Source organism: Triturus cristatus, chromosome 5_2 (genome assembly GCF_964204655.1).
Source record: "Triturus cristatus chromosome 5_2, aTriCri1.1, whole genome shotgun sequence".
Classification (NCBI taxonomy): domain Eukaryota; kingdom Metazoa; phylum Chordata; class Amphibia; order Caudata; family Salamandridae; genus Triturus; species Triturus cristatus.
The window spans coordinates 1,096,230,964-1,096,252,429 of record NC_140588.1 but is presented as its reverse complement, the minus strand read 5'-3'; the positions used below and the strand labels follow the sequence as shown (position 1 = coordinate 1,096,252,429).

Here is a 21,466-nt window from a genome sequence, read left to right as displayed (position 1 = left end):
TTTGGAAGTCACGAGTTTGGTGACTCCTCCTTCGGTCCGTACTGCGCATGGGCTTCGGCTCCATCCTCAGATTGTTTTTCGCCAACAGGGAAATGATGGAGCGTAGTAATAACAGTGAGAAACCCATGTGTGTTGTATCTAAATAAGATGTACTGGAACGGATACAGGTAGCCGGGGAGGGGGGTGGGCGTGTACAACTCTGCAGCTCTACATGCCAAGAACAGATGCATACTGGTAAGTAGCATATTCCGTTCGAGGCATATGAGCTGCAGATTGTACACTTAGCATAGATTATATAGCAGTACCCAACCTTAGCGGCGACCACCGGTATCCGTTGCAGTGGTTTGAAAAAGTGTCTTTAGTACAGCCTGGCCCACCCTAGCTTGCTGCTTGGAATGCACATCTACACAGTAATGTTTTGTGAAGGTGTGCGGTGTAGACCATGTGGCTGCTTTGCAGATGTCATCTAAGGGTATATTCCCTAGAAAAGCCATAGAAGCCCCTAACTTTCTTGTAGAGTGGGCTTTAGGCGGAACAGATAATGTTCTTTTTGCCTTTTGATAGCAAATTTGTATGCACTTTACAATCCACCTAGCTATCCCTGATTTAGAAATGGGGTTGCCTTTATGTGGTGGAGAGAAGGAAACGAACAATTGTTTAGTCTTCCTGAAGGGTTGCGTTCTTTGTATGTAGTATAGCAAAGCCCTTTTCACATCGAGTGTGTGTAAGGCCCTTTCTGCAACAGATTGAGGTTGCGACAAGAAGACAGGTAATTCCACCGATTGATTGAGATGGAAGGGGGAAATGACCTTGGGCAGAAACTTCGAATTTGTGCGAAGTATGACCTTGCTGTGATGTATTTGTATGAAGGGTTCCTGTATAGTGAACGCTTGTATTTCACCAACCCTTCTAAGGGAAGTGATAGCTACGAGAAAAGCTGTTTTCCAGGTGAGAAACTGTAGCTCACATTTATGCATTGGTTCGAAGGGCGGACCCATTAGTCGTGTAAGAACTAAATTTAGATTCCATACAGGGGAAGGTGGTGCCCTGGGAGGAATTACTCGTTTAAGGCCTTCCATAAAGGCTTTAATGGCGGGCACTCTGAACAGTGATAAATGCTGTCTGTTTTGTAGATAAGCAGCGATCGCTGCTAGGTGTAGGCGTATGGATGAATATGCCAGGTTACACCTGTGAAGATGGAGCAGATAGCATATAATGTGCTGTATGGATGCATCTAAAGGGTTGATTGTATTGTTACGGCAGTAAATTACAAATCTTTTCCACTTTGCGGCATAGCATGCTCTAGTGGTAGGACGTCTGGCTTCCATGATGATGTTCATGCAATCAGGGGGAAGGTTAAGGTATCCGAATTCTAAGATTTCAGGAGCCAGATCGCCAGGTTGAGCTGAGCTGGGTCCGGGTGCCTGATTTCTCCATGGTTCTGGGTTAGGAGGCATGGGGATAGGTGCAGTTTTTGATGTGGTACCACTGACAGTTGTAGTAGCGTGGTGTACCACGGCTGCCTGGCCCACGTCGGAGCTACTAGAATGAGTGTGAGGGAGTGTTGTTGTAGCTTCCTTACCACTAATGGAATTAGTGGGAGAGGTGGAAAGGCGTATGCAAATCTGCCTGACCAGTTCATCCATATCGCATTGCCCTTGGACAATGGGTGTGGGTATCTGGCGGCGAAGCTTGGGCATTTTTTGTTTTCGTGGGTGGCGAAGAGGTCTATCTGAGGATGCCCCCACTGTTGGAAGAATGGGTAAAGAACTTGTGGATGGAGTTCCCATTCGTGTAGTTGTTGCGTTTGTCTGCTGAGCAGGTCTGCCATGGTGTTTTGTACGCCTGGAACGTGCTGTGCCAGGAGAAAGATGTTTTGGGGAATTGCCCATCTCCATATGCTCTGGGCTAAGCGGGAGAGCTGGGGAGAGTGTGTCCCCCCCCTGTTTTTGGATATAATACATTGCAGTCATGTTGTCTGTGCGAATGAGGACTGCTTTGCCCGAAATCTGTTTTTGGAAAGATTTTAGGGCTAGAAAGATCGCCAAAAGCTCCAGATGGTTGATGTGGAGCGATTTTTGCTGTGGCGTCCATAGACCTTGCATTGTGAGGTGTAGGAGGTGCGCTCCCCAGCCGGAGAGCGATGCGTCCGCTGTTAGAATCACCTGAGGAACCGGGTCCAGGAACGGCCGCCCTTTGGAAAGGTTTGTGGTGTTCCACCACTGCAGAGAGTGATGTGTGCGGCTGTCCACCAACACCAGATCCGTCAGCTGACCCTGGGCCTGGTTCCACTGTTGTGCTAGGCACTCTTGAAGTGGACGCATGTGGAGTCTTGCATGGGGCACTATGAAGATGCAAGACGCCATCATTCCTATGAGCTTCATAAACACTCTTGCTGGAAGAGAGTGTTGGGGAAGGAATGTTTTGCGTAAGGCTTGAATGCTTGTGATTCTGGCTGAGTTTGGATAGGCAGTACCTTTGGAGGTGTCTATAGTGGCCCCGAGATATTGCTTTGTGTGAGATGGTATGAGGTGGGACTTTTGGTAGTTCACCGTGAAGCCTAGCTGGTGGAGCAGTTGGATGGTGCTGTTTGTATGTTGCACACATTGGTGGTAGGACGCGGCTTTTATCAGCCAGTCGTCTAAGTAAGGGAAGACGTGAATATGTTGACGTCTGAGGTGTGCTGCTACTACTGCTAGGCATTTGGTAAACACCCGTGGTGCGGTGGTGACCCCGAAGGGGAGAACCGTGAATTGGTAATGTTGCCCGTCCACCACGAACCTGAGGTATTTCCTGTGAGAGGGGTGTATTGGAATGTGAAAGTATGCGTCCTTCAGATCCAAGGTTGTGAGAAAGTCTCCCTGACAGAGGAGCGGGAGGACTTGTTGTAGGGTGACCATGTGGAAATGGTCTGAATGTATGTAGGCATTTAGAGGCCGGAGGTCCAGAATGGGCCTGAGGGTCCCGTCTTTCTTTGGTATTAAGAAATATAGGGAGTAGACCCCTAGATTTTGCTGATTGACGGGGACCTGCTCTATAGCGTGTTTTTGGAGGAGGGAGAGTACCTCCTGTTTGAGCAGTGTGGAATGTTCTTGAGACATTGGACGGTGCCTTGGTGGGATATTGGGTGGGGTAGATGTTAGCTCGAGACAGTACCCTGACCGAATGATTTGGGTCACCCATTTGTCCGATGTTATGGACTCCCATGCGTGGATAAAGTTTTGTAGTCTGCCCCCGACCGGAGTGGGATGGTCTGGGGGGAGCGGAGGGAAGTCATTGTGTGGGCGGGGTGGCAGAACGGGTGGTGTTAGTTTTGCCCCTGCCCTTATTGTTGTTGCCTCTGTAACCACCCCTTTGGTTGCCCTTTGAAAAGGTATTTTGAGGAGGGGACTTGTAGGAGGTAGAGGCGCTATCGGTGGAGAAGCCTCTGCCTGTGCCACGAAAGGAGGAGCGTCGAAAGGAACGTTTAGAGGCTTGTGTTTGGAGTGCCCCCATAGACTTTGCTGTGTCTGTGTCCTTTTTCATCTTTTCCAACGCTTCGTCTACCTTTGGCCCAAAGAGAGTTTGTTGGTCAAAGGGGTGATTGAGTATGGACGCCTGGACTTCAGGTTTGAACCCTGAGATCCTGAGCCAGGCATGGCGACGAAGCAGGACACTGGTATTTATGGCTCTAGAAGCAGTGTCGGCTGCATCGAGGGCACACTTAATGGAGGTGTTTGTAATTAGTTTACCCTCCTGTATTAGTTCATGAGCCCTACGCTTGTGTTTCTCGGGAAGGTGCTGCATAAGAGCCTCAAGTTCGTCGTAGTGTGCTCTGTCATAGCGCGCAAGTAGCGCTTGTGTGTTTGCAATGCGCCACATGTTTGCAGCTTGAGAGGCGGTGCGTTTGCCAGACGCGTCTAGGAGTTTGGATTCCTTGTCTGGCGGTGGGGCTTCTCCTGAGGACTGGGAGTTAGCCCGCTTTCTAGCTGTAGAGACAACTAGGGAATCTAAGGGAGCAGGGCCCTTAATGTATGCAGGGTCTGTGGGCGCCGCCTTGTACTTTTTCTCTATTCTAGGGTTTAGTACCCTGGCCCTGACAGGGTCTTTGAACACCTCTGTGGCATGCTTGGTGACACCCTTAAGCATGGGTAAAATAGATGTGGATTTGTCCTGTATGTCAAATGTGTCCAGTAAGAAGTCGTCTTCCACTGGTTCACTGTGCATGTCCACCCCATGGTAGTGTGCTGCTCTCTGCACTAAATGATGAAACCCTAAGGAGTCCTCTGGAGGAGACGGCCTGGATGGGTATAGGTCGTCCTGAGGCATATCGGGTATATCAGGGTTATTGTAATCCTCCCATGGGTCTGGGGTCCCCGGTGGAGTGGGATCCATTGGGGCGTCCGCCGGGTAATTGTCCGGGTCCCCGTCGTCCGGATCTGGGGACGGGGTCGGAGAGTAATGAGGTAAAGATGGCGGAGACCTGGGAGGGGGAGGGGGTGGAAGAGGTGGAGGAGGCAGGGGAGGAGGTAGTGGGGAGGGCACTCTGAGGGGAGAAGTAGCAGAGTCCTTCCGTTTGGGCGGTGGAGGAGGAGCCGGAGTATCAAGGCGTCTTTTCTTGATAATTAAAGTCAATAGCCCAGTCTTTGGATCTTTGGACAGAGTCTTTTGCAAAGGGTCTGGTGTAAACAGAGCCAATGGTGCCGAATCGTCCGTCGGCACCGATGATTTCGGAACCGAGGGCTTCGATGGTTTCTGTGCGCCATGCTTTTTTGGGGCCTCCGGTTTTTTCGGCGTCGAGGGAGTTTTCGGCGCCGGAGCGTCGGTGCCGACTGATTTGTGTTTGTGTTTGGTCGGCGCCGAGAGTCCAGGCTTCGGCACCGGTGGCTTCGGAGTCGAGCTGGGTATTACTTTCTTCGGTGCCGGATGCTGTTTTTCGGCACCGGGCGTCGGATGGCTCGATCCCGAGCTGCCGTGAGACTTTGGAGGCTTCGACACCGGGCCCGAAGGTGGGGTGATAGAAGCTTTGGTCTTGGTTTTGCCCAGGCCAGCAGGCGAGGGTGTAACCTGAGTCTCTTTGGTTTTGGGCGCGGGGGTGGGAGGGGGCACAGTACTCACGACCCGCTGCGCCGGTGTGATGTCCTCCACGTCGGAGTCGTCGGCCTCGGAAGCGCTGACGACGTCTTCCTCCTGCTCGGTGTGTATTTGCCCCGAAGCTTCGGCGCCGTCTCCGAAGATGTCCGGTGGAGCTGCAGACGATGACTGCGCCATGGTGCGTCGAGCTCTTCGATCTCGGATGGTCTTCTTCGATCGAAAGGACTTACAGGCGGGGCAGTCTCTGGCCTCGTGTTCTGGGGAGAGGCAAAGATTACACACCTGATGGAGGTCGGTGTGGGGAAATTTAGACCCACATTTTGGGCACTTTTTGAACGGAGTCCTTTCCATCGGCCGGGACCGGAGTCGAGGAGGGCCCGAAGGCCGGTGCCGATGTACGGGATGGAGAAAGTGCCGCTTCGAGAGATGAAGATGATGATGAAGAAACTCGAAGAAACGAGGATTTTCCGTCGAGGCTGGAACCGTAGAAGTTCGAAGCCGGAGCACGAAGTATCACATCCGAGCCCGATGGCGGAAAAAAACAATCTGAGGATGGAGCCGAAGCCCATGCGCAGTACGGACCGAAGGAGGAGTCACCAAACTCGTGACTTCCAAAGACTGTCCAAAGAACAAAAACAAACTGCAAACATCCGGGCCCAACACCAGATGGCGATCTATGCTAAGTGTACAATCTGCAGCACATATGCCTCGAACATATACTTTCTCAGAATGAGATGCTTTAGGTAAATACTTTTGCAATATGCAATTGACTTTTGTAAATACTGCTTATAGGTTGTTGCAATAGGCAACAAAATTTCACACACAATAACGCATTGAGCTCAATGGAAGTTTTAAGTTATTTGCAATAGATTACTTTTGTAACTCCAGGACTGAATCCTAGATCCAATCCTGGGACAGTTCTTAGAAACAAGTGATAAAAGTCGACTTAGTTACTGTTGTGATTTTTAAGCAATATTTTGCTATTTTAAAAGTTGACACTTTCATAGAAAACAGTCAATGATTCCCTATGGGAGAAACTTCAAGTGGCAGGTATAGTATGTTCTCGTTACTTTTGTAATCCAGTACTGGGCTCCTAGACTCAGTACTGGGACCTCTATCTAAAACAGGTAAGTAATTACGTTTTCACAGCTGGTACGATTTTTAAAGAATATTTGAAGTTTGCAAAAATTTCACAGAAAAAGGGTCAATGATTTCCTATGGAAGAAAATTGGGTTACTGGTAAGTACTGTTGTGAATATTTTTCAGGGTCAGTGCTTGGCACCAAGATCCAGCACTGGGATCTCTCCTAATAGCAGGTGAGTATTTTCGTTTCGTTACTCGGCTGATTTTTGGTGAATATTTAAATTTTAGAAATTCCACACTTAGAAGAAATTTCAGAAGAAACCAGTCAATGTTACCTTATGGAGGAAAGGAATATGCTACTTACCAGTATGCATCTGTTCTTGGCATGTAGAGCTGCAGAGCCACACACTTAGGATAAGATCGCCATCTGGTGTTGGGCTCGGATGCTTGCAGGTTGTTGTTGTCTTCGGAAGAAGTCTTTTGGTCACGAGATAGGTGACTCCTCCCTTGGACTACAGTGCGCATGGGCATCCACTCCATCCTCAGATTGTTTTTCGCCATGATGGGAAATGATGGAGTGTGTAAAAAGAGAGAGAGATGTCCATGTGTAATGTCTAATTAAGACAATGCTGGAACAGATACAGGTCCCGAGGAGGTGGGTGGCGTGTGTGGCTCTGCAGCTCTACATGCCAAGAACAGATGCATACTGGTAAGTAGCATATTCCGTTCGAGGCATATGAGCTGCAGATCACACACTTAGGATAGACTATACAGCAGTGTCTCCCCTAGCGGTGGTCGCCTGTATCAGTTGCAGCAGTTTGGAATAAAGTTTTAAGGACAGCCTGACCTACAGAAGCTTGTTGTTTGGCTTGCACATCAACACAGTAATGTTTAGTGAAGGTGTGTGTTGTAGACCATGTGGCTGCCTTACAAATATCTTCTAAGGGAATGTTCCCTGAGAATGCCATGGAAGCCCCTATTTTGCGTGTGGAATGCGCTCTAGGGGGAACTGTTAGAGTGCGTTTAGCTTTTTGGTAACATATTTGGATACATTTAACTATCCACCTGGCTATCCCTGATTTGGAGATGGGGTTGCCTTTATGTGGTGGGGAGAAAGCAACAAACAATTGTTTGGTTTTGCGGAAAGATTTGGTTCCGTCAATGTAATAAAGCAGGGCTCTTTTAACGTCTAAGGTATGAAGAGCTGTTTCAGCTACAGAGTCCAGATTTGGGAAGAACACTGGTAGCTCGACTGATTGGTTAAGATGGAACGGAGAAATGACTTTTGGCAGGAATTTTGGATTTGTTCTAAGAACCACTTTGTTACGATGTAGATGTAGGAATGGTTCTTGTATGGTTAAAGCCTGGATCTCACTTACCCTTTGAAGGGATGTGATAGCAATAAGGAACGCTACTTTCCATGTAAGGAACTGTAGTTCGCATTTAAGCAGAGGTTCAAATGGGGGACCCATGAGCCTTGTAAGAACAATGTTTAGATTCCACACTGGAGAGGGTGGTAATCTGGGAGGAATAATCCTTTTAAGACCTTCCATGAAGGCTTTGATCGCAGGCACTTTAAATAGTGATAAGTGTAGTCGATTTTGTAAGTAGGCTGCTAATGCTGCTAGGTGGAGACGTATGGATGAGTATGCTAAGTTACATCTTTGCAAGTGTAGTAAGTAGCAAATGATGTTCTGGATGGATGCATCCAGTGGGCGTATATCATTGTTGGTGCAGTAAATGGCAAATCTTTTCCATTTTGCAGCGTAGCAGGCTCTAGTAGTAGGCCGTCTGGCCTCTTTTATAATATTCATGCAGTCTGGTGGGAGGTTGAGGTAACCGAACTCTAGGACTTCAGGAGCCAGATCGCTAGGTTCAGTTGATGTGGATTCGGGTGTCTGATTTCTCCATGGTTCTGGGTTAATAAGGACAGGGAGAGGCGCAGTTTTTTTGGTGTGGAACTAGAGAGAGTTCCAGCAGTGTTGTGAACCAGGGCTGGCGTGCCCATGTGGGGAGCTACTAGTATCAGCTTGAGAGACTGTTGCCTGAGCTTGCGTACCACTAATGGAATGAGTGGGAGAGGCGGAAAAGCCTACGCAAATCTGCCTGACCAGTTCATCCATATCGCATTGCCCTTCGACTGTGGGTGGGGGAACCTGGCGGCGAAGGTTGGCCGTTTTGCGTTTTCGTGTATGGCGAACAGGTCTATGTCTGGTTGGCCCCATTTTTGGAAGAATGGGAGTAGGACTTGTGGGTGTAATTCCCATTCATGGATCTGTTGGGTTTGTCGACTCAACAAATCGGCAATCGGATTGTGAACTCCTGGAAGGTGTTCTGCTAGCAGGTAGATGTTTTGGGGGATTGCCCATCTCCAAATGTTCTGTGCGAGCTGGGACAGCTGGAGAGAATGTGTGCCTCCTTGTTTTTGTATGTAATACAGGACTGTCATATTGTCCGTCCGGATGAGGACAGTTTTGTTCTTTAGATGTAATTGGAATGATTTCAATGCTAGGAACACTGCCAGTAGTTCCAGGTAATTGATATGGAGCACTTTTTGTTGAGTTGTCCATTTGCCCTGAGTGGTGTGTCCTAGGAGATGGGCTCCCCACCCTGTGAGAGATGCGTCGGTTGTCAGCACTATCTGTGGAAGAGGCTCTAAGAACGGCCGCCCTTTGGACAGGTTTATGGTGTTCCACCATTTTAGTGAGCGATGTGAGCGACTGTCCACTAACACCAGATCCGTAAGTTGTCCGTGAGCCTGGTTCCACTGACGTGTGAGACATTCTTGCAAGGGACGTATTTGAAGTCGTGCATAAGGCACAATGAAGATGCATGACGCCATCATGCCTATGAGTTGCATGAACACTCTTGCTGGGAGAGAGTGTTGGGATTGAAATTTTAAGATGAGAGCTTGTATATTGGCTATCCTGGCTGGGCTGGGATAAGCTATGGCTTCGGAGGTATTTATGGTGGCTCCCAGATATTGATGTATGTGGGAGGGTTGTAGTTGAGATTTGGGATAGTTGATGGTGAATCCCAAGTTGTGTAAAATTTGAATAGTTTGGTGAGTGTGTAGAACGCATTTGTTGAATTAATTGGCTTTTATGAGCCAATCATCGAGATATGGGAAGACATGAATTTGTTGTCTCCTGAGATACGCTGCTACTACTGCTAGGGATTTGGTGAATACTCTGGACACAGTTGTTACCCCGAATGGGAGGACAGTAAACCGATAGTGTTGCCCGTCTACCAGGAATCTTAGATATTTTCTGTGAGCAGGATGCATGGGAATGTGAAAATAAGCATCCTTGAGATCTAGTGTGGCAAGGAAATCGCCTTCCCGTAATAGTGGAAGCACTTGTTGAAGAGTGATCATATGAAAATGATCTGAGTGTATGTTCCGATTTAGGAGTCTGAGGTCGAGTATGGGTCTTAACGTCTCGTCCTTCTTGGGGATTAGGAAGTATAGATAGTATACCCCTGTGCCCTGATGTTGGAGGGGAACTGGCTCTATTGTGTGTTTTTGAAGCAAGGAGAGAACCTCTTGCTTGAGGAGTGTAAGATGGTGTGGAGACATGGAACGCTGTTTGGGTGGTATATGTGGGGGGGGGGTATTTGTGAGTTCCAGGCAGTAACCATACTGGATAATTTGTCTTACCCACTTGTCTGTTGTAATGGAATTCCAGACAGGTAGGAACTGTGTGAGTCTTCCCCCGACTGGAGTGGAATGGTCTGGGGGGAGTGGAGGAAAGTCACTGTTTAGTGGCGGGGGAGGTACGAGTGTCGGTATTGCCTCGACCTCGTCCCTTGGTGTTGTTTCCCCTATATCCTCCTCTAAAATATCCTCTATTGGGGGATGTTTGTGTAGAGGTTTTGAACGTGGAGGAGGTGTCTGCTCCAATATTTTTGGATGCTCCTCTATAGAAGGAGCGTTGAAAGGAGCCACGTGGTTGTGGAGACTGCAATGCTCCCATGGACTTAGCAGTCTCGGTGTCTTTCTTCATTTTTTCAAGTGCAGTGTCTACTGCTGGTCCAAACAGTTGCTCTTGGTTAAATGGTTGGCTGAGTATGGTACTTTGTACTTCTGGCTTAAAGCCTGAGATACGTAGCCATGCATGGCGTCTAAGAAGTACGCTTGTATTGATTGCTCTAGAGGCAGTGTCTGCGGCGTCAAGTGCACATTTAATTGAGGCATTTGAGATGAGCTTTCCCTCTTGTATAAGGCAATTTGCCTGGGTCTTGTATTGGTCTGGTAGGTGTTGTATGAGATCTTCTAATTGATCATAGTGAGCCCTATCATAGCGTGCCAATAGGGCTTGTGTGTTGGCGATACGCCAATGGTTAGCTGCTTGTGCTGCTACTCTTTTGCCCGAGGCTTCTAATAGTTTGGATTCTTTGTCTGGGGGCGGTGTATCCCCTGTTGTTTGGGAGTTAGCCCGCTTCCTTGCGTTGGAAACCACCAAAGAATCCAGAGGGAGCTGTCCTGTAATGTAAGAAGGATCTTCTGGGGCAGGTCTATATTTTTTCTCAATTCGAGGGTTAAGTACCCTGGCCCGTACGGGGTCCTTAAAAACTTCTGTGGCGTGTTTTATGACCTCTTTAGTCATAGGTAAAATTTGAACTGATTTCTGAGACTGCTCAAAAGTGTCTAAAAGGAAGTCTTCCTCGGGTGCATCTGAGTTCATGGTGACGCCATGGTAAAGTGCTGCTCTGTGTACTAGTTGTCCAAACCCCAGGTGGTCATCTGGAGGTGAGGGTTTTGAGGGGTATGTAGTAGGATCAGGTATATCAGGCAGAGGGTAAGCCCAGTCGTCTAATGGTACGATATCCGGATTTGTGAAAGGATCATTAGGATCATTAAGATCATCCGGATCACCCCCTCTCCCTAGGTCATCATCATCATCCAGTGGGGGTGGTGTATGTGAAGGAGATGGTAGAGGTAATGGTGGTGGAGGCAGGGGGGGTGGGGTAAGAGGTCGTACAGGAGAGGAAGGGGGAATGGGTGAGGTGGCTGAGTCCTTCTTCTTTACAGGAGCTGGAGAAGGTGTTGTGTCTAGCTTCCTCTTCTTACATGGCACAGCAGTGACATGTCCAGTTTTTAGATTAATATATATCCTTTTTTGCGTTGGATCTGGGTGGAAAAGTTCTTGGTCTTCAGGAACAGACTTTGGCGCCGATTTTTTCGGTTCCGATCTATGTTTTGGGTGATCGGTAGAGTCTTTAGGAGGTGTAGTATAGACCTTAGCCGGTTGTTTCGGTACCGATGAGGGTTTCGGTGCCGATGAGGGTTTCGGTGCTGATGAAGGTTTCGGTGCCGAAATGGAATCTTTAAGCTTGGGAGCTTTCGGTGCCGGTTTGTCTATGGGCCTCGATGGTTTCGGTGCCAAAGGTGCCGGAGCCGGCTTCGGTGCCGAGAGGTCTTGTGTCTTCGGTGTCGAAGGTGCTGGGGGTACAATAATATGTGGTTTGCTCGGGCCCGAGCCACCTGAAGGCTTGTATTTCTTCGGAGCAGAGCCCGAAGGCGGGGCTTCTGAAGGTTGTTTTCGGTCGCGACTGGGGCCGCCTGGCGAAGTCTTGACCAATGCCTTTTTTGGAGGGGTTGAGGTAGGGGCATTGGTACTCACGCGTTGCCCCGGAGTAATGGGGTCGTCGGAGTCGTCTGCTTCTGATATAATGTGAAGTTCCTCGGAATATTCTTCCGGGACATCGGGACCCTCATCACAGATGTCCTCTGGTTCAGGAGCTGGTCTGTGGTGGACCCGGCCTCGTGGCGTGGTCCTGACTTCCCTGGGATTGGGCCCGTTCCCCGCCCTGGCCTCCACGGGCCACCCGTTCGAGCCGCACGAGGTCACCTACACCTCGGGGCTCCACCATTTTGTTACCTGCCACGTGACCCTGCACACCAGCCCACATGACCCCGCTCAACCCGGCCTCGGCCCCAGCAAGGCCCAGACATTGAGGCACCAGGAACTGGCCAGGGGGTATCCCGTGAACACTTCCTTGCCCTGGCGGAGGGCGGTATCGATGGGACCCCCAACCGTCCCCACACACCAAGGTGCGATCGGCCTCCATCTCTCCTGGGCCGGGCGCCTCCCCCTGCTGGGCGTCTGCCCGCTCCCAACCCGGCCTCTTCCCCCCCCGGGCGCAAGGGGCCGGACATCAGAGGACCCCAGGCCTATATCTGGGGCGACCCCACAACAGACCGGCAGTTGTATCCCGGAGTCGAGAGCCCTGCTGATCGAATCGCGGCCGACCCTATGGAGAAGAACTCTTGCTTGAAACCACCACGAGCCCTGCAGACTGCGTCGCGGCTCCTTCTTGCTGAAACCTTGAAGCCACCCAGAACATCGGGGTCCTGCTGACGCTGTCGCGGCCCAACCTCGCTGAAACCTCCCTCGGAGCCCTGCTGACGACGTCGCGGCTCGAGCTGAACAGAAACCATCTTGAGAGCCCCGCTGACCTGGTCGCGGCCCTCCACGAACGGAACGCCAGAGCCCTACGGACGCCGTCGCGGCTCGACCCCTCCGAGATCCGGAGGAACTGGGTCCCAGGTACCCTCGTACCAAGCTCCTGCCAAAGACTGTCCCGCTACCCCTTCCCTTCTAAAGAGACACTGAGACTTTTGTGGATCCCTTGATTCCTTTCGTGTAAATATTGATCCCGTACCCTTTAAGTGCTGATAAAGAATTGCTCGTCTTGAGACAACCTCCTTGAGTCCTGTGTGGTGGTGTTACTGTGCTAGTACTTGATAGGAGAAGAATCTCCCCGGAGGCTTCTCAGCAGCGCTCGGCTACTTCGTGCAGCGTGAGGGCCCCTCTGGGTGGTCTCTCCGACTCCCCGAGGACCGCCTTCCAACATTTGGTTGCCAGCGACGGGATCCGAGCCGAACGCAGTACGTACAAGCCAGTAACCCACTAGCTACCCATCCAGACAAACGGAAGCCATGAGCAACCAAGAAAACAACGCGACCACGGAGTTCCAGCCCGAACGGTTGGAAGAATACACGCACAAAGAATTGAAACAGTTCTGCAAGGACAAGGGCATTGCGACCACCGGCCTAGGTACCAAAGAAGAGATGCAGAAAGCCCTGAGGACCTGGCTAGAGGCCGAGGCAGGCCCCTCCCAGGACGAAGGTCTCCTGCCCCTGACGGTGGCCACATCAACCGCACCAACTCCGGCAACCGGAGGAAGAAACAGCCTAGAAACCGGCCTCTCCGAAGAGGAGATACGAGAACGGGAGAAGGTCCGGAACCACGAACTAGAGCTCGCACGACTGCGGCTGGACGGCGAACTCCAGCTGGCGGAAAAGAAACTGGCCCTAGAGCAGCTACGGCTACAAGAGGAGATAGAAGAGAAGAGACGGCATCGAGAGTTGGAAGAAAAGAAACTGACCCTTGAACACGAGCGGAGTCTCAAAAAGCTCGAGCTCAAGGCAAAGAAAGGGGGGACCGACACCCCCAGTAACAGAGACACCCTACCGCCGGTCGAAGCCAAGGTACATATCCCTAAAGATGTCGTCAAGGAGTACTACAAAAATGACGACATCCGACAATGGTTCAAGGCGTACGAGGTGGCCATGACCTCCCATCGGGTGCCCCGAAAGGACTGGGGTGCCGGCCTGTGGGGTCGGTTCCTTAGTGAAGGTCGAGACACACTGCTCCAGCTGCCAGAAGAGGTGATGACCTCCTACGACCACATGAAGGAGGCTCTGCTCACCCGCTACGGGCTAACCGCAGAAATGTACCGCCAGCGGTTTAGAGACTGCAAGAAGATCCCTGGTACCACCTGGGTGGAATATGTGGACTTTTTCAGCCGGGCCCTAGAAGGGTGGATCAAGGGTAGCAAGGTCGACCTCATTGTTTGGGAACATCTCTCCAACAACTGTTTCGTGGAACTAAGGCAACACCTCCTCGACAGCAAGATGACCGACCCACGAAAACTCGCCGTCGAGGCCGATCGATGGGTCAACACCCGAGTCCCCCGAAACTCGATGGGGGAGTACCAGAGGAACCCCACCGGACCTCCCCGCCAACGCGGTGGAGGGGGAGGGCCGAACCGGAACCGGGACCCCCCCGCCGGGGCACCCCGGAGCCCACCTCGAGGGCCGCCTCAGCAACACCTCTCCCCGAGCCTAGCCCGAAGAGGAGCGACCCCCGCCAGAACCGGACCACGGCCCCCAATAACCTGCTACGGCTGTCAACAAACCGGGCACTATGCCAGCGATCCGGTCTGCCCCCTGAACCGAAGAAACGGGGCCGGCGGGCCCCCGCCCCGACAGCTGGCGGCCGCCGCCATGGGGGAAGGAGAGGAGGAGGAAGAACCCCTCGACCGAGGAACCACCGAGTGGGAGCCGGCGGCCATGTCCCTGGTCTGCCTGGGCAGCTGAGAAATAGTGCCCCGCACACCCATCCCAAGCAACACCCAGAAATACCAGCAGCAGGTCTCCATCAATGGGCGACGTGCCGAAGCCCTTCGCGACACCGGCGCCAGTGTAACCGCTGTCCGCTGCCACCTGGTGACCCCCGAACAAATCCTACCCAATGTGCTGTGTCCCGTCCGGACGGCCGACAACAGCGAAAGCCTGTGCCAGATGGCCCTGGTCCCCTTCGAGTGGGGAGGGGTGACAGGCCTACTAAAGGTGACTGTCCGCGACGACGCACCAGTGGACTGCCTCCTGGGGAACGACCTAGAGAGTTCCCCCTGGGCTTAAGTTGAGCGACGAGAGCACCTCCGAATGCTGGGACTATCCGAATGGGCCTGCGCCATCACCCGGTTCATGGCCGCCCAGGCCCCCCGCTCGTCCCTGGCCTCCGGTGCCGCCGAGCCCGCGGGGCTCGCACTACCCCCCGCCTGCAGCGAGGGGGAAGCGGACACCGACGCTGGACCTACTGAACCCTCCCCCGAAGAGGTCGCTTCCCTCGGCGCCTTACCAGAACTGGCACAATGGCGCCACGAAGGGGGCCCCACCCGAGAGCAGTTCCAGCAAGAACAGCAGTCCTGTCCCTCTCTCGAAGGGGTCCGACAACAGGCGTCCGCGCAAGCCAACGGTGACCAGACCGGCACCCACTGGGTCTACTGGGCCGAGGGCCTATTGTACAGTGAACAGAAAGTGGCAGAACTCGGGGCCAGCCGCGTGTTGGTGGTCCCCCTCCGCTTCCGGGAGTTCCTTCTCAACCTGGCCCACGACGTGCCCCTCGCCGGACACCTAGGGCAAGACAAAACTTACAGCCGTCTGGTGACCCACTTCTACTGGCCCCGGATGCGGAGAGACGTGGACCACCACTGCCGGTCCTGCCAGACCTGCCAAGCCAGCGGGAAGACGGGGGGTCGGGTCAAGGCCCCTCTCCAGCCCTTCCCAGCCGTCAGCACCCCGTTCGAACGGGTCGGGATCGACATCGTGGGGCCCCTGGACCCCCGGACCGCCCTGGGCCACCGCTTCATCCTGGTCCTCGTGGACCACGCCACCCGGTACCCGGAGGCTGTCCCGCTGAGAACTGTAACGGCCCCCGTGGTGGGCCGGGCCTTAATGGGAATCTTCTCGAGAGTGGGATTTCCCCGCGAAGTGGTGAGCGACCGGGGCACAAACTTCATCTCCAAGTACATGCGGTCCCTGTGGCAACAGTGCGGGGTCACGTATAAATTCACCACCCCCTATCACCCTCAGGGGAACGGACTGGTCGAGCGATTTAACAGGACCCTAAAGGGGATGATTCAGGGCCTGGAAGAGCCCCTCCGGCGGAGATGGGATGTCCTACTGCCCTGCCTCCTGTTCGCTTATCGGGAGGTCCCGCAGAAGTCCCTGGGGTTCAGCCCGTTTGAACTGTTGTATGGGCATCCGGTCCGCGGACCCCTCAGCCTGGTCAAGGAGGGCTGGGAGACGAAGCTCCAAGGCGCCCCTCCTGACGTCTACCGATACTTCCTGACCCTACGAAACCAGACCCGCAAGTTCCGAGCCATGGCCGAAGCCAACCTCGAGGCCAGCCAGGAGGACATGAAGCGGTGGTACGATCGGAACACCTCTACACTCGAGTTCGAGCCAGGCCAGCGAGTCTGGGTCATGGCCCCTGTTGAGCCCTGCGCCCTCCAGGACAAGTGGACCGGGCCCTTCAAGGTGGTGGAGAAGAAGAGCCCTGTCACCTACCTAGTCGACCTGGAGTCTCCCCGGAACCCCCTCCGGGTTCTACACGCTAACCGGCTCAAACCCCACTTTGCCCGGACCGAACTGAGCCTGCTACTGGCGACCGACGAGGGGGGCGAGGACGACTCCGAGCCCCTACCCGACCTCTTGCAGAACAAGGGGTGTCCAACTCGCCTCCTCCCTGACCCCGGAACAGCGTAACGAATGTCAACAACTGCTGCAGGACTACGCAGCCCTCTTCTCCCTCACCCCGGGGGTGACCCACTGGTGCGTCCACGACGTCGACACCGGGGACAGTCCCCCCGTGCGACACCGAGCCTACAGGGTACCCGACCGAGTACGGGCATGCATCCAGGCCGAAGTAGCGAAGATGTTGGCCCTCGGGGTCATCGAGCCCTCCGACAGCCCGTGGGCCAGCCCTGTCGTCCTGGTACCGAAGGCCGCCGCACCAGGCCACCCCCCGGAGTTACGATTTTGTGTAGACTACCGAGCCCTGAATGCTGTGACCAAGACGGACGCCCATCCTATACCCCGGGCCGACGAACTCATCGACCGCTTGGGGTCCGCCCACTACCTGAGCACGCTGGACCTCACCACCGGGTACTGGCAGATCCAGCTCACCCCCGGCGCCCAAGAAAGATCCGCATTTTCCACCCCTGATGGGCATTACCACTTCCGGGTGATGCCCTTCGGCATGAAGAACGCCCCGGCCACCTTTCAAAGACTCGTAAACAAGGTTTTGGCCGGGCTCGAGGCCTTCAGCGCGGCCTATTTGGATGACATTGCCGTATACAGCAACCACAGGGCTGAGCACCTGGTTCACCTCAAAGCAGTCCTGGCCGCCCTCCAGAGGGCCGGGCTCACGATCAAGGCCAGCAAATGCCAGGTCGGCCAGGGATCGGTGACCTACCTGGGCCATCAGGTGGGAAGCGGTCGGGTGGCCCCCCTCCAGCCAAAAGTCGATGCCATCCAGGCATGGGAACCCCCCACTACCCAGACCGCTGTACGGGCCTTCCTGGGCCTCACCGGATACTACCGGCGATTCATCCGGGACTATGGGAGCATTGTTGGGCCGCTCACGGAGCTCACCTCGAAGAAACAGCCAAAAATAGTGCACTGGACTCCCCGCTGCCAATCAGCTTTCGAGACTCTCAAAGCAGCAATGTGCACTGCCCCTGTGCTCCAGGCCCCTGACTACAGTAAAGAGTTTATCGTGCAGACAGACGCCTCTGAATATGGGATCGGGCCGTCCTGTCTCAGGTTGATGAGAAGGGACTCGACCGACCAGTGGCCTTCATCAGCCGACGGCTGCTGCCCCGGGAGCAACGATGGAGCACCATCGAGCGCGAGGCCTTCGCAGTGGTGTGGGCCCTTAAAAAGCTCCGGCCCTATCTCTTCGGTACCCACTTTCGGGTCCAGACCGACCACCGGCCCTTGCGGTGGTTAATGCAAATGAGAGGCGAGAATCCCAAGCTGCTGCGGTGGTCCATTACCCTGCAAGGGATGGACTTCTCTGTTGAGCACCGGCCCGGCAATGAACACGCCAACGCTGACGGCCTATCCCGCTTCTTCCGCCTTGACGAGGAGAATCCCCAAGGAGATGGGTGACTCTCCCTGCCTTCGGCTGGGGGGGACGCCTGTTGGACCCGGCCTCGTGGCGTGGTCCTGACTTCCCTGGGATTGGGCCCGTTCCCCGCCCTGGCCTCCACGGGCCACCCGTTCGAGCCGCACGAGGTCACCTACACCTCGGGGCTCCACCATTTTGTTACCTGCCACGTGACCCTGCACACCAGCCCACATGACCCCGCTCAACCCGGCCTCGGCCCCAGCAAGGCCCAGACATTGAGGCACCAGGAACTGGCCAGGGGGTATCCCGTGAACACTTCCTTGCCCTGGCGGAGGGCGGTATCGATGGGACTCCCAACCGTCCCCACACACCAAGGTGCGATCGGCCTCCATCTCTCCTGGGCCGGGCGCCTCCCCCTGCTGGGCGTCTGCCCGCTCCCAACCCGGCCTCTTCCCCCCCGGGCGCAAGGGGCCGGACATCAGAGGACCCCAGGCCTATATCTGGGGCGACCCCACAACAGACCGGCAGTTGTATCCCGGAGTCGAGAGCCCTGCTGATCGAATCGCGGCCGACCCTACGGAGAAGAACTCTTGCTTGAAACCACCACGAGCCCTGCAGACTGCGTCGCGGCTCCTTCTTGCTGAAACCTTGAAGCCACCCGGAACATCGGGGTCCTGCTGACGCTGTCGCGGCCCAACCTCGCTGAAACCTCCCTCGGAGCCCTGCTGACGACGTCGCGGCTCGAGCTGAACAGAAACCATCTTGAGAGCCCCGCTGACCTGGTCGCGGCCCTCCACGAACGGAACGCCAGAGCCCTACGGACGCCGTCGCGGCTCGACCCCTCCGAGATCCGGAGGTCCTCCAGCTTGAGGATAAGAACTGGGTCCCAGGTACCCTCGTACCAAGCTCCTGCCAAAGACTGTCCCGCTACCCCTTCCCTTCTAAAGAGACACTGAGACTTTTGTGGATCCCTTGATCCCTTTCATGTAAATATTGATCCCGTACCCTTTAAGTGCTGATAAAGAATTGCTCGTCTTGAGACAACCTCCTTGAGTCCTGTGTGGTGGTGTTACTGTGCTAGTACTTGATAGGAGAAGAATCTCCCCGGAGGCTTCTCAGCAGCGCTCGGCTACTTCGTGCAGCGTGAGGGCCCCTCTGGGTGGTCTCTCCGACTCCCCGAGGACCGCCTTCCAACAGTCTGTGTGCCATGATATGGCGTCGAGCTCTTCGATCCCGAATGGTCTTCTTGGATCGCAATGCGGCGCAGGCTGGACAGCTGGACTCGTTGTGTTCCGGTGACAGGCACAGGTTGCAGACCTTGTGATGGTCACTGTGCGGGAATTTTGCTCCACATTGGGGGCATTTTTTAAACAGCGTCCTTTCCATGAGCCGCAGGCCTCACGGCGCGGATAGGTTTAATCGCCCGCGTCGAATTCGATGTCGAGTATGAAAATTATAAAGGTTTTGCGCTTCGAAAAGCTTGGTTTAGAAGTTTTCTACCGGAGTGGAAAAGTTTCATCCGAACCCAGTGGCGGAAAAAAACAATCTGAGGATGGAGTGGATGCCCATGCGCACTGTAGTCCAAGGGAGGAGTCACCTATCTTGTGACCAAAAGACTTCTTCCGAAGACAACAACAACCTGCAAGCATCCGAGCCCAACACCAGATGGCGGTCTTATCCTAAGTGTGTGATCTACAGCTCATATGCCTCGAACATTGGGTTATCGGCTTTTGGGTAAGTACTCGACTGGCAGAGTTAAGGTTCTGGGCACAGACTCAGGGGTCCCCCAGGGTCAGGTAGGTACAGTTGTTACACCCTGAGCGGCACAGGGGCAGCCGGGTGCAGAGTGAGTTAGGCCCAATGTTATCTTATGGGAGGCAGGGGTCCTTGGTTAGTGGCTGCTGACTAGCAGGCCACGTGGCTGTGGGAGCTGCGCTCCTGGTCACTTGCTCAGGGCAAATGGGGAAGTAGATAGGTGTAGAGGTTACACTGCCAGGGCCACTCGGGCGGCTGGGTGCTTTTGAGCCTTCGGGCGCTCAATGGATTTCAATGGGAAACCTCCTGGCTGAACAAAGGCTGCAAGCTCGGGGACGAAGATTCTTCAGGTGCCACCACCACTTCGAGAGGTAAGTTGGGTAGTTGGAGGATAGGTAGGTACCCAGGAGTTGGGCACAGGAGGCCGGGTGCAGGGGTGCCTTTTGGTGTCAGGAAATCACCCAGCGACGGTAAGTCAGGGCATGTCTGGAGCAACCAGGGAAGCCCAATCAGAAGAGGAGTTGCCTTTGTGGGGACCTACTAGCCAACGGGCTAGCGATCGCGAAGGAGCCTCGAGCGGTCGCACTTGAAACTGGCCCACGGGTCACTCGTGGAGTGGAGGCCAGCAATCTTCGGTGCAGGAGGTGCTCAAGGCTGGGGCTACTCGGAACCCAAAGCACAACTTCGAGGAAGACCAGGAAGATGCTGTTGCTGCAAAAGATCACGGTGTCCAGGGGTCACAGTTCCACGTCACCCACGATAGCCACGGGCCTCAGCTTTGCTGTGGACTCAGGGTAGCCTCAGGGAAGTCTGGAAATCCACCTCTGGTGATGCAAAGACTTCGGCGTCCGGCGGGAGCATCAGCGATGCAGACCGGTCAGTTGCTTCTTTGGTGCCTGCCAAGCAGGGGAGTCACTCCTTGACCCCAAGGGAGATTTCTTCAGTCTTCTAAGCAAAGTAGAACGTCGAAGGTCCAGGATTTATGTGGCATAGTTTCGTCCAGGGAAATCTGAAGTCCTAGGGACTGGGTTCCTATACTTATACAAAGTTTAGGGGTTGGACTAACTCTAAGGTCCCACCTATGGGAGGACCTGGGGTGGGGGTGGTTACACCCCTTCCCCTTTGTCCAGTTTCACACCAGAGCATGGGCTGAGTGGCCCTGCAGCCGGTTTGCACTGGTCTATGCACACGGACACCCTGTGTGCCCCAGCCAGTGTCTCAAAAGCATTCTCTGAATGCACCCACCCTGCCCCAATACACTAAAGCCTGTCTAGGGAGGTGGTTACACCTCCCTGTGACAGGAAATCTATTGTCCAGGCCTCCCCTGCCGGAGTTTCCCTCAGTAGCAGGAGGCCAGACCCGTGTCTGTGGCAGTGGCATCCATTTTGTGATGCCAGGGCTTTAGAAATTTTTAACCGGGTAGACCAGTGTGCACGTCTCTCCCTCTAGAAGGGTGGAATGCTGCCCCCACCACCAGGACTGGTGGGGGGGGGGGGATGTAGTATTCCAAGATGTTTGACGCCAAACACGACATGTTTTGATGCAGCCATCCCAAAGTTAGCATTTACCACAAGGTTATAATACACTTAAGAGTATATGGTATGGCTGTATCACAGAACAGCCATATGGAAGTATTTCCGAAAGCTGCAGAGGGGCTCAGCTCATACTTGGGTACCCTCTCACACAAAACCAAGCACTCTGCCTTCAGAATTGTCAAGGCCTTCCATAGGAGTGACTTATAGGTTTATATGTGTCTGTATATATAGGTGGATATGGGTAGCCTATACGACTGTAAGGGGTGCAAGCACCACCTTACCCAGGCTGCAGTAGCAGACTTGTGGTGTCATTTT

General features: G+C 53.8%; 1 protein-coding gene across 4 annotated transcripts in view; it reads right to left on the bottom strand.

Annotated features, from left to right (window-relative positions):
- The window catches only part of LOC146829753 (class I histocompatibility antigen, Gogo-C*0203 alpha chain-like), a 439,978-nt gene that overhangs the window by 328,109 nt on the left and 90,403 nt on the right, over positions 1–21,466 (bottom strand). The window lies entirely within an intron of this gene.